Source organism: Anomaloglossus baeobatrachus, chromosome 4 (assembly GCF_048569485.1).
Source record: "Anomaloglossus baeobatrachus isolate aAnoBae1 chromosome 4, aAnoBae1.hap1, whole genome shotgun sequence".
Taxonomy (NCBI): Eukaryota; Metazoa; Chordata; class Amphibia; order Anura; family Aromobatidae; genus Anomaloglossus; species Anomaloglossus baeobatrachus.
The window spans coordinates 565030507-565044469 of NC_134356.1; positions in this window are offsets into that span (position 1 = coordinate 565030507).

The window sequence follows — 13963 nt, forward strand, 5'->3', positions numbered from 1 at the left end:
CGCATCCTCCTGCAGAGTTGCTCAGTCTCCTGCTGTATCCAGGCCTCGGTCCCAAGAACAGCGCGCTCTGGTGACCAGACTCGTGCTGCCGCCATCTTGCCTCTGCGGTGCCCAGGAACTTTATCGCAGAGTACTGGCGTCCCTGCTCCACTTCCACTGCTACATGCCGTCACGCCCCCTCGGTTTTTGCCAGCCACTCACTTTCATGCAGAGTGGGGCACTCTGGGAACTTCCGCTTCCGGCAACACTCTCAGGACGAAGGGCGGGGCTTCGGCTTCGGGCACTTTTGGCATGGAAGATGGCGTTTTGGCACCAAAGATGGCGGAAAATGGCGGGAACGGGATTTTGACACCGCAGCTTCGATTTTCAAGGCGCACATTACCCAGGTTAGTGGGTCCTGTCCGAATCCTGTTCGTGACAAAAAAGGTTTTCGGCATTGTAGCAACCCAGCAGCGGTCGAACCGCTCGGATCCGGATATGACTGCTTGTGGCTCGAGGGTCCTCGGTCCCAGGGGCTAAGGGTCACACCCGAATAAAGAAGGGGATATTTACAGGGGAGATATGTACAGTTCGTGACGCCACCAGTGGTGTACGGTAATTGGGAGTACCGCCACTGTAATTGAGAGTACCCGGGGTGATGAAGTGGGGCAGCAAGATGATGTTGCCCTCCACGGGTAGGGGAAGGCCCCGGGACTCTGGATAGTGGTGTGGGGTGCAGGGGGAGCGCAGGCTCGCTGGTTTCAGGGATTAATCAGGTACTCAGCAATAAAGCAGCCGCTGACAACAGGGTAAACCAAGTCTCTGGGTGCCGCTGCCCTCTTGGGGGAGCTCGTCCGGGTCCTGTCCCCTGCACCACTGCCTGGTGGTCTGTGACCTGCCACCTGGCACAGTATTTTTAGAGTGTCCTTTGTGACCCGTCAGCTTGGGGCTTTCCGGGCATCGCTCCCCACTGTGGTTAAGTAGAAGAGCTTGCTCTCAGGGGCTCATGCTTGGGATTTCAGTGGGCCGCTTGCTTGGAAAGCCCTATCCCGCTCGTTGCACTAGTACCCCCGATCTCTGAGCTTCGTGGGAACAGTCCATAGAGGTTCTGTCCTCCGCAGGTTAATTGCCGGGTTGCCTGAAGCTTCTCCCCGACCTAGGGTCCGTGTACCCCGTCGTGCCTTTGGTCCCGGACCGGTGATTAGGCTCAGGCTGCTGACCGTCCTCCAAGACAGGTCCCAGGCACCTAGCCTCAATCCCCTGCGACCGGGGGTCTGACTCCTCTAGGTCCAAACCACCGTCTGCGACCTAGTCTGCTTCTCCCCTGGCAGCTACAACTCCCAGCTTCCTCAGAGCTCCTCGAAGCAATAGGGCTTTTACTGCACTGACTTGACACCTCCCTGCCTGACCCTTAAGTGGGCGGCCCTATTCCAGCTTAAGCAGCCCACTGGTGTGCCTGACAGGGTGGGGTGCAATTTGTATCTAGGATTTGTGAATGCTGGTGGAGGCAGTTCTGCAGGTTAAGTTCCCAGAACCATGGGGGGGTGAGCCCTGCATGGGGAGAGAAAGATTGTGCAGAACCCTGTGATGACCTGACTAGTCCAGGGCGTCGCAGTGGCAGCATCATGGTTTGGGCCTGCTTTTCTTCAGCAGGGACAGGAAAGATGGTTAAAATTGATGGGAAGATGAATGGAGCCAAATACAGGACCATTCTTGAAGAAAGCCTGTTGGAGTCTGCAGAAGACCTGAGACTGGGACGGAGATTTGTCTTCCAACAAGACAATGATCCCAAACATACTGCAAAATCTACAATGGAATGGTTCACAAATAAACGTATCCAGGTGTTAGAATGGCTAAAGCCCGCTACACACGCTTCAATATATCTCACAATCCGTCGTTGGGGTCAAGTTGTAAGTGACGCACATCCGGCATCGTTTGTGAGGTATCTGCGTGTGACATCTACGTGCGATCAGGATTGAACGCAAAACCGTTGATCGCAAACACATCGTATCTTTCTCTAGAATTGAGCGTTTTGTTGCACGAACCTAGTCAATTGTAACGTGTGACATCCCTCATACGATTTCGGTGTCTGATGCTATGTGCGCAGGTGTGCGCTCTGCACCGCAGCTTAAAAAAGGTCCGCTTCAGAGCGCAGCTGAAAAGCTGCGTTCTGAAGCGCCTCACAATGTCTGTCATTCACTAATTTCTGTCAGTCGGTCACTATCTCTGTCCCTCACTCTCTGTCCATGTCAGTCTATCCCCCTCTCTCATATACTCACCGATCCCCGATCCCCGGCGCTGCACGGCGTTCACACTGCTCCGGCGGCTTTTACTGTTTTGAAAAAGCCGGCCGCCCATTAAACAATCTCGTATTCCCTGCTTTCCCCGCCCACCGGCGCCTATGATTGGTTACAGTGAGACACGCCCCCACGCTGAGTGACAGGTGTCACACTGCACCCAATCACAGCAGCCGGTGGGCGTGTCTATACTGTGTAGTGAAATAAATAATTAAATAATTAAAAAAAACGGCGTGCGGTTCCCCCCAATTTTAAAACTAGCCAGATAAAGCCATACGGCTGAAGGCTGGTATTCTCAGGATGGGGAGCTCCACGTTATGGGGAGCCCCCCAGCCTAACAATATCAGCCAACAGCCGCCCAGAATTGCCGCATACATTAGATGCGACAGTTCTGGGACTGTACCCGGCTCTTCCCGATTTGCCCTGGTGCGTTGGCAAATCGGGGTAATAAGGAGTTATTGGCAGCCCATAGCTGCCAATAAGTCCTAGATTAATCATGTCAGGCGTCTATGAGACACCCTCCATGATTAATCTGTAAATTACAGTAAATAAACACACGCACCCGAAAAAATCCTTTATTAGAAATAAAAAACACTAACATATTCCCTGGTTCACCACTTTAATCAGCCCCAAAAAGCCCTCCATGTCCGGCGTAATCCAGGATGCTCCTGCGTCGCTTACAGCGCTGCTGCATGGAGGTGACCGGAGCTGCAGAAGACACCGCCGCTCCGGTCACCTCCACGCAGGTAATGAAGACAGCCGCGCGATCAGCTGCTGTCACTGAGGTTACCCGCTGTCACTGGATCCAGCGGTGGCCGCGGGTAACCTCAGTGACAGCTCAGCTGATCGCGCTACTCACCGCCGCTCCTATCACCTCCACGCAGCAACTGAGGTGAGTAGCGCGATTGAGTGACGTCACAGCTCAGCATCGAGGGGAGGATCCGGAGGAAGTCAGTGTGGAGCCGGAAGCGTCCTGCAGAGAGGCTGAGGCACGGGGCGCAGTGTGCAGTACAGGGGGGGGGGGGGGGGGTCTTTAGCTGAATCCCCCCCTGCACGTAAGTATGTGATCACACTGTCCACCCGCCCGCTCTGCTGCGATGTCAGGAGAACGGCCGGTGTCGGGCAGTGTGATCGTGTGCTCCTCCCAGCAGCAAGACACTGGCATGTCACCGCTGTGCTCTGCCATCTGTCCTGCTGCATGGGACCAACTGTCTGCACTCTGTCACCTGCACCACAAGTCACAGAGTGGAGACAGTTGGTGACAGAGCACCTCTGCCCCCCCCTCTTCTTTCCCCACTCTCTTCTCTCCCCCCCCTCTTATCCCTCTCTCCTCTCCCCTCTCTTTTCCCTCGCTCTCTTCCCCCCTGCGCTCTCTTTTCCTCCCCCTGCGCTCTCTTTTCCTCCCCCCTGCGCTCTCTTTTCCTCCCCCGCGCTCTCTTTTCCTCCCCCGCACTCTCTTTTCCTCCCCCCGCGCTCTCTTTTCTTCCCCCCGCGCTCTCTTTTCCTCCCCCGCGCTCTCTTTTCCTCCCCCCGCGCTCTCTTTTCCTCCCCCCGCGCTCTCTTTTCCTCCCCCTGCGCTCTCTTTTCCTCCCCCCTGCGCTCTCTTTTCCTCCCCCCTGCGCTCTCTTTTCCTCCCCCCTGCGCTCTCTTTTCCTCCCCCCTGCGCTCTCTTTTCCTCCCCCCCTGCGCTCTCTTTTCCTCCCCCCCTGCGCTCTCTTTTCCTCCCCCCCTGCGCTCTCTTTTCCTCCCCCCCTGCGCTCTCTTTTCCTCCCCCCCTGCGCTCTCTTTTCCTCCCCCCCTGCGCTCTCTTTTCCTCCCCCCCTCGCTCTCTTTTCCTCCCCCCCTCGCTCTCTTTTCCTCCCCCCCTCGCTCCCTTTTCCTCCCCCCCCTCGCTCCCTTTTCCTCCCCCCCCTCGCTCTCTTTTCCTCCCCCCCTCGCTCTCTTTTCCCCCCCTCGCTCTCTTCTCCCCCCCCTCGCTCTCTTCTCCCCCCCGCTCGCTCTCTTCTCCCCCCCGCTCGCTCTCTTCTCCCCCCCGCTCGCTCTCTTCTCCCCCCCGCCCGCTCTCTTTCCCCCCCCGCTCGCTCTCTTTCCCCCCCCCGCTCGCTCTCTTTCCCCCCCCGCTCGCTCTCTTTTCCTCCCCCCCCTCGCTCGCTCTCTTTTCCCTCGCTCTCTCCTGGCATGGTCAGTACAGAAATCTCTCCATCGTGGAGGGGGTGAGAGGGAGTAATAAACATGGAGTCCCTACTGTGTCTGTGTATTTATTTCTAATAAAGTATTTTTCTCTGTGTGGTCTTTTTTTTTTTTTAAAACCCTTTATTGGAGATTCTTAATGGCCAGGTCAACCTTGGCCTGACATTTAGAATCTCGGGCTTTATACCAGCGGGTAAAACATAGCTGGTATTAACCCCTTATTACCCAGCGTGCCACCTGCCACCAGGGCCACTGGAAGAGTTGGATACAGCGCCAGAAGATGGCGCTTCTATAAAAGCGCCATTTTCTGGGGCGGCTGTGGACTGCAATTCGCAGCGGGGGGCCCAGAAAGTTTGGGCACCCTTCACTGCGGATTCCAATCCCCAGCTGCCTAGTTGTACCTGGCTGGACTCAAAAATTCGGCGAAGCCCATGTCATTTTTTTTTTAATTATTTCATGAAATTCATGAAATAAAAAAAAAAAAGGGCTTCTCTATATTTTTGGTTCCCAGCCGGGTACAACTAGGCAGCTGGGGGTTGGGGGCAGCCCGTAGCTGCCTGCTGTACCTGGCTAGCATACAAAAATATGGCGAAGCCCACGTCATTTTCTTAAAAAAGTTTTCAGGGAAAAACCTTTATAAAAAAAAAAAATGCTTCCCTGCATTTCTATTGCCAGTGAAAGTAACACCAAGCAGCGGGGGCTAGCAGCCAGTAGCTGCTTTGGTTACCCTTAGCAACAGAAAATGCAGCGGGAGCCCACAAACAATGTGATTTTTTTTTTTTTTTATTTTTAATGAATTTTTTTTAAAAAAAAAAGGCATGGGCTTCGCCCATCGAGCACCAGAGCATTTTACTGCTCAATTCATCCCAAGTAATCAGATGACTCCAGTGTCGGCCGATTACTTGTTCTGTGTCCCCCTGCATCCATCGCAGCGTGTACGGGCTGTGAGGTCAGCGGAGTGGAGACAGTGACATGCTCTGCTCTGACACATAGTGTGCTGCATGTCACTATCTTTCTCCACTCTGGCACTTGTTGTGCAGGTGACCGGATGCTACATGTCACTAACTGTCTCCACTATGGGACTTGTTGTGCAGGTGAGAGTGTATACAGTTGGTACTATGCAGCAGAAATCACAGAGTGGGGCAGTTAGTGACATGTATCATCCGGTCACCTGCACAACAAGTCCCAGAGTGGATACAGTGACATGCAGCACACTATGTGTCAGAGCAGAACATGTCACCAACGTGCTCTGCTCTGTCACCTGCGGTGCTGCATGTCACGTTTTTGCCGCGATTTGGTGCCTTTTTTGCTGCGTTTTTGCTCACTGCGTTTTTAATCAGTGCACAATGCCATTAAAGATTGTTGATGAAAAAAATAAAAAAGGTCTGATGTCATTTCCTTATTCAAAATGTTCATTGTATGCAGGAGAGCAGACAGCAGCTGCAGAACTACAAGGCTCAGCATCATCCATCCAGGACTGTATGCAGTTTTTTACCCAAAAAGAAAAAAAAAATGACGTGGACTTCGCCATATTTTTGTATGCTAGCCAGGTACAGCAGGCAGGTACGGGCTGCCCCCAACCCCCAGCTGCCTAGTTGTACCCGGCTGGGAACCAAAAATATAGAGAAGCCCTTTTTTTTTTTAATTATTTCATGAATTTCATGAAATAATTTTAAAAAAAAATGACGTGAGCTTCGCCTAATTTTGGTGTCCAGCCGGGTACAACTAGGCAGCTGGGGATTGGAATCCACAGTGAAGGGTGCCCATGCTTTCTGGGCACCCCCACTGCGAATTGCAGTCCGCAGCCACCCCAGAAAATGGCGCTTTCATAGAAGCGCCATCTTCTGGCGCTGTATCCAACTCTTCCAGCTGCCCTGATGCCGGGTGGCTAGCCGGGTAATAATGGAGTTAGGGCTAGCTGTATATTATCAGCTAGCCCTAAGCCCGAAATTCATGGTGTCACGCCAATATTAGACATGGCCACCATGAATTTCTAGTAATGATAAAAAAAAAAAAAAACACAACACACAGAAAAATATTTTTGTTAGAAATAAAACACAACACAATTAGTGACTCCATCTTTATTGAAATAAACCCCCCTCCGCAGTAATCCTGGGTCAGGGTCCCGCGACGTCCAATCCAGATCCAATATCATCTGATCGGTTTGCTGGAAGGCAAAGTGATCAGATGATGTGTCAGGATCAAGTGCCTGAATCCCATCACACATCAGCTGATTGTATAAAAGCCGATTATACAATCAGCTGATGCATCGGTGCAAAAAAAAAAAAAAAAAATACTCACGTCTGTGATGATTACCGGCAGCTCCTGCAGCGGAGTCTGATCCTGGCCCATCACTGCAGGAGCTGCCGGCTATCAGCTGATGAAGTCTCCTGACGGCAGGATCAGCTGATAGCCGGCCGGGCGCGAAAAAGCCGGCGAGACTACGATCAGCTGATGCGTCAGGTGACTGCATCAGGTGATCCACCGCCAGGTCCTGCAAGCTTCGTGCGTGCCCCGGGGAGACTGCACACAGCCGAAGCGGCGGGACCGAGACAGGGGCTGGAAGCAGGCATGGCACCCGGACCCTGCAGACAGGTGAGTATGACATACACACACACATACACACTCACTCACACACTGTATATACACACACACATACACACTCACACACACTGTATATACACACACACATACACACTCACACACACACTGTATATACACACACACACTATATATACACACTCTCACACACACTGTATATACACACACACACACTGTATATACGCACACACTGTATATACGCACACACTGTATATACACACACACACTGTATATACACACACTGTATATACGCACACACACTTTCTTCCCCTGGCTGTGTAGAGTAGAGCTGCTGCTGTCTCTGTGTGATTGATGATCTCAGTGCATCCACTGGGATGAGGCAGGGAGGAGGGTTTGGGTGGGAGCAGAGTGGGTGTATTAGACACAATGGGTGTGTTAGATAAGCTAGACACCGCCCTAGAGCCACAAAGAATTCTGGGACTTGTAGGAACTGAACACGGGAAGTCAGAGGAGAGATTAACCCCGTCAGAGCTGGAGCCAGCAATGAGCATGTGCTGCTAGTGCACAATGAAAGGTAATTTTGCTGAAAAAACATAATAGATGTGTTGAGGGGCACATATTAGCAAGATTTATCAGAAAAAAAAAATCAGTTTTGGTAACTGGACAACTTCTTTAATCTAGGACTTATTGGCAGCTATGGGCTGCCAATAACTCCTTATTACCCCGATTTGCCAACGCACCAGGGCAAATCGGGAAGAGCCGGGTACAGTCCCAGAACTGTCGCATCTAATGTATGCGGCAATTCTGGGCGGCTGTTGGCTGATATTGTTAGGCTGGGGGGCTCCCCATAACGTGGAGCTCCCCATCCTGAGAATACCAGCCTTCAGCCGTATGGCTTTATCTGGCTGGTTTTAAAATTGGGGGGAACCGCATGCAGTTTTTTTTAATTATTTAATTATTTATTTCACTACACAGTATAGACACGCCCACCGGCTGCTGTGATTGGGTGCAGTGTGACACCTGTCACTCAGAGTGGGGGCGTGTCTCACTGTAACCAATCATAGGCGCCGGTGGGCAGGGAAAGCAGGGAATACGAAATTGTTTAATGGGCGGCCGGCTTTTTCAAAACAGTAAAAGCCGCCGGAGCAGTGTGAACGCCGTGCAGCGCCGGGGATCGGGGATTGGTGAGTATGAGAGAGGGCTGCTAACTTCAGTAACTTAGGAGATTAGCGGTCACCGGTGAGTCCTTCACTGGTGACCGCTAATCAGGGCGTGACACAGACAGAGCCGCAGCATGACCATGAAGTCGGGTGAGGTTCACCCGAGTTCATTCTGACAGTGCGGCTCTGTCTGTGGCTGCTGTCAGCGGCCATGTAGCAGAGCTGAACGGCAGATGACATAGTAAAAACGCATCCCTACACAGTACACACGCTTGGCAAGTCAATAAATAAAAAAAAAAAAAAAGGTGCCCGATGCATACGTCACAGAACACATGATCTAAAGGATCGCACACAAAATTGACCAATTTAACATAGACTACTAACGCTCGTGTGACAGCAAATGAACGACCAACGTGAAATCTCATAAGATCCCGTATGCAACCTGGGCGTGTCACATCGCAAATGCGATTGTACAACTAATTGCAACGTGTAAAGTGGGCTTAAGTCACAGTGCAGACCTGAATCCAATCGAGAATCTGTGGAAAGAGCTGAAAACTGTTGTTCACAAACGCTCTCCATCCAACCTCACTCAGCTCGAGCTGTTTGCAAAGGAAGAATGGGCAAGAATTTCAGTCTCTCGATGTGCAAAACTAATAAACACATACCCCAAGTGACTTGCACCTGTAATCACAGCAAAAGGTGGCGCTACAAAGTATTAACTTAAAGGGGACGAATAATATTGCACGCCTCACTTTTCAGTTATTTATTTTTTAAAAAAGTTTAAAATAAGCAATAAATTTCGTTCAACTTCACAATTGTGTCCCACTTGTTGTTGATGCTTCACCATAACATTAACATTTTTATCTTTATTTTTGAAGCCTGAAATGTGGGAAAAGGTTGAAAAGTTCAAGGTAGACGAATACTTTCGCAAGGCACTGTATATCCCTAACCTGATGTTGCCATCTTATTAACTGAGTACGCCCTAATTTAAACTACTTATCCACAGATGACAAAGGCAGGAGTTCAGCAAGCTTCAGTAATGATATTACAGATGTAAGCAAGCCACCTGCTTGCAATCAGAGCTAGCATATACTGAATAATATCACCAGCATCAGTCCAGGGAAGAAAGCAGTATTTAAGCACCAAGAGAATACTGATACTCAGTAGGAACAATAGAAAGTCAGGGAGCATTTTGCGCAACCAAACACTGTGACCTTCTATTACCAGAAACCACATGACTGTCTGTTACTCGTGACACACCCATGACAACAACAAGTGTAGTAATAAGGACACATACAGCTGCAACACAGTAGGATGAGTAACCTGTGGTGGTTTGGACTAGATGGTGACAGTGCTGAAAATGTTAGAAGGAAATTTCTTTTTTTTAACTCTGCAGATGAGTCCTGGCTTTTATGGCGATCTGGGCCAGAGGGAAAAGACAGGAAAAGTGGGTGACAACTCCATCATGAGGCCACTTGTGGGGGGGGGGTGACTATTCTTAATTAGGCCAGACATATGTTTCCTTTGTTTGTTAAATCAAGAGAAGTTAGCTATTGTCTCATGTCAGACTGATCAGAGCACTATTGTCTGTAAATGTGAATTAGCTCAGCTCTTCAGACTACACAATTCATAGGAAAATGATGGACTCGGATTGAACTAGTGACCAATAAGAGAGCAGCCATCTCTAAGAATCCTGTAAGAGAACTGAGAGGTATAAAAGGGCTAAGTATAGGGAGCCGCTGCTGCATAATGTCTCTAATGGGGCTGATTATATTGGCAGCTAGATTGGTAGACCCTCCGCAAGTAGGGGTTTTCCCCAGAGGTTGTATTGTGCAGTGGACGTCGGAAGATGGGAGTCCACACAGATGTTTAGTGCAACTGGTTTACTCACTGCTGGTAGATGTTGTCTGGTTGCCCGAGGCCGGCTGGTTTTGCCTCCAGGTGCCCTTTGTCCCAGTGCCACGCTGGTTCTCTCGTACCTTCTCCCCTGCACTTGTCTCTGGTAAGTGAGTCCCCATGGTATAGAACAACTAGGGGTCCCCGTTCTGTGGTTTGTCCACTTCTGTCTGCCTGATGGTAGCGTGAACCCTGTGGGTTTGGAGTCTCTGGTCCTGTCCCCGGTTCTCTCTTTGCTATTGAGTCTTCTGATTCTTTAGGGTCAGCAAGGTCCTTGATGGTCCCCTTGCTGTGCTGGTGTTAACAGGTCGGCTTGAAGCTCTTTCCTGTCCTAGGGTCCTGTACCCCGTCGGTGCGTAGTTCCGGGAGTACTCTACCGTACTCCACCAGCAACCACTTCTCCTGGGTACCAGGTCACCATTAACCTGAGTCAGGATGTCACTGCTTCCACCTTCACACTCCTATAGTCACTGCAGTTCTCTCTACTGACTTCCTGTGTTCTCTCTGTCCACAGTCTGCCCCTCACACCTGGTCAACTAGCGGACTGGGTTGGCTCCACCTCTAGGTGGCCATCCATTGGTCCCACACTAGCTGGGTACCATTGTATGGGGGAATGTCGGGGAAAAACTGCGATTACCTGTGTTTTTGTTTGTACCGGCACTGGGGTTCTGGGTCCCTAAGGGGGTAGGCCCTGCATCCTTGTAGGGATGCAGAACCTTGTAGCACCCTGATGGTCTCAGGGGCGCTACACTGTCACCAGAGAGTTATTCTATATGACCTCAGACAAGGAGCTATGGTTCCAGCTAGGGAATCACAGAACTGCTTCAAGATTCATTCTACAGGATTTCAGCCATTAATCCATGGTTTCAGCTCAAGGTTTACAGAGCTGCTTCACTACTCAAAACTGAGCCTACAAAATTCACTTGGAGCACCCAGGTTGGGACTACTCAGTCGCCTACCTACAGTGCCTACAAGTAGTATTCAACCCCCTGCAGATTTAGCAGGTTTGATAAGATGCAAATAAGTTAGAGCCTGCAAACTTCAAACAAGAGCAGGATTTATTAACAGATGCATAAATCTTACAAACCAACAAGTTATGTTGCTCAGTTAAATTTTAATAAATTTTCAACATAAAAGTGTGGGTCAATTATTATTCAACCCCTAGGTTTAATATTTTGTGGAATAACCCTTGTTTGCAATTACAGCTAATAGTCGTTTTTTATAAGACCTGATCAGGCCGGCACAGGTCTCTGGAGTTATCTTGGCCCACTCCTCCATGCAGATCTTCTCCAAGTTATCTAGGTTCTTTGGGTGTCTCATGTGGACTTTAATCTTGAGCTCCTTCCACAAGTTTTCAATTGGGTTAAGGTCAGGAGACTGACTAGGCCACTGCAACACCTTGATTTTTTCCCTCTTGAACCAGGCCTTGGTTTTCTTGGCTGTGTGCTATGGGGCGTTGTCTTGTTGGAAGATGAAATGACGACCCATCTTAAGATCCTTGATGGAGGAGCAGAGATTCTTGGCCAAAATCTCCAGGTAGGCCGTGCTATCCATCTTCCCATGGATGCGGACCAGATGGCCAGGCCCCTTGGCTGAGAAACAGCCCCACAGCATGATGCTGCCACCACCATGCTTGACTATAGGGATGATATTCTTGGGGTCGTATGCAGTGCCATCCAGTCTCCAAACGTCACGTGTGTGGTTGGCACCAAAGATCTCAATCTTGGTCTCATCAGACCAGAGAACCTTGAACCAGTCTGTCTCAGAGTCCTCCAAGTGATCATGAGCAAACTGTAGACGAGCCTTGACATGACACTTTGAAAGTAAAGGTACCTTACGGGCTCGTCTGGAACGGAAACCATTGCGGTGGAGTACGTTACTTATGGTATTGACTGAAACCAATGTCCCCACTGCCATGAGATCTTCCCGGAGCTCCTTCCTTGTTGTCCTTGGATTAGCCTTGACTCTTCGGACAAGCCTGGCCTCGGCACGGGTGGAAACTTTCAAAGGCTGTCCAGGCCGTGGAAGGCTAACAGTAGTTCCATAAGCCTTCCACTTCCGGATGATGCTCCCAACAGTGGAGACAGGTAGGCCCAACTCCTTGGAAAGGGTTTTGTACCCCTTGCCAGCCTTGTGACCCTCCACGATCTTGTCTCTGATGGCCTTGGAATGCTCCTTTGTCTTTCCCATGTTGACCAAGTATGAGTGCTGTTCACAAGTTTGGGGAGGGTCTTAATTAGTCAGAAAAGGCTGGAAAAAGAGATAATTAATCCAAACATGTGAAGCTCATTGTTCTTTGTGCCTGAAATACTTCTTAATACTTTAGGGGAACCAAACAGAATTCTGGTGGATTGAGGGGTTGAATAATAAATGACCCTCTGAATAAACTTTTCACAATTTTAAGAAAAAAAGAAATAACATTCTTTTTTGCTGCAGTGCATTTCACACTTCCAGGCTGATCTACAGTCCAAATGTCACAATGCCAAGTTAATTCCGAATGTGTAAACCTGCTAAATCTGCAGGGGGTTGAATACTACTTGTAGGCACTGTACATATTTTGCTGTGCTCAGTCAGCTTCCTAAGCTTGCCACTATCTTTTGTCAGTGGGTGCCAACTAAAAGTGGGATACTGCTGGACTAAGATACCGTGTTTCCCCGAAAGTAAGACCCTGTCTTACATTAATTTTACCCCAAAAAGTCCCACCCTGTCTTACTTTCAGGGGAGGTCTTACATTAGCCGAAAAAAAAATGACAATTTCTTTTTAACCAATAAATTAACATTTATTAACAGTGCCGTATCCCACTGCACATAGCCCCATACCCCATAACAGTGCCGTATCCCACTGCACACAGCCCCATACCCCATAACAGTGCCGTATCCCACTGCACACAGCCTCATACCCCATAACAGTGCCGTATCCCACTTCACACAGCCCCACATCCCAAAACAGTGCCGTATCCCACTGCACACAGCCCCATACCCCATAACAGTGCCGTATCCCACTGCACATAGCCCCATACCCCATAACAGTGCCGTATCCCACTGCACACAGCCCCATACCCCATAACAGTGCCGTATCCCACTGCACACAGCCCCATACCCCATAACAGTGCCGTAACCCACTGCACACAGCCCCACACCCCATAACAGTGCCGTATCCCACTGCACACAGCCCCATACCCTATACAGTACATGTTTCCCTACTTGGTTTTTAAATGCTGGACGTTTTCCTCTGCGGTGCGGCTGTGGGTGCGGAAGGCCTGTGCTGCAGGGAACGCTGTGCCAATCAGCAGGGAAACAGCGGTGACGTGGGGCTGGGGCGGCCAATTACAGCCCGAGCTGCTGGGCCAATCAGCGCTCGAGCCGGGGGCCAGCGGTGATGTGGGGAGCAGGGGCGGCCAATGAGCTGTTGAGCTGGGTGGATTGCGGGGTTCACACGGCGAGTTAACCCCATGAGCGCTGGACCCGCCCAGCTGCACCTGAGGACACCTCTGGAGCCTGGGGACCCAATGGGGTACAGCGGCAGCCCAAAGGTAAGGGCCTTACATTTCACAGCGGCCCCCCCACCCTGTCTTACTTTCAGGGGGGGTCCTACATTTCGGGGAAACACGGTAGTTGGCACTGCAAGCCCCAAAGTCATGAAGATTCTAATCTCTGTTTGGCCATTGGAAGGGTGAGACTCTTGTACCATCTTGTATTCTTGCTGTGATTATATAATCTATATATATAATTGCCTTATTCTGTCTGTCTGTCTTGCTCCAAAATTGTGTCACCGTGACAGTGTCACCGTGACAGTGTCATAAAAGGCACAACTGTCGGATTGGCCGCTGGGCTCGGCCTGGCCCCGCCCCCCCCACGGATTGGCCGCTCGCCTCTGCC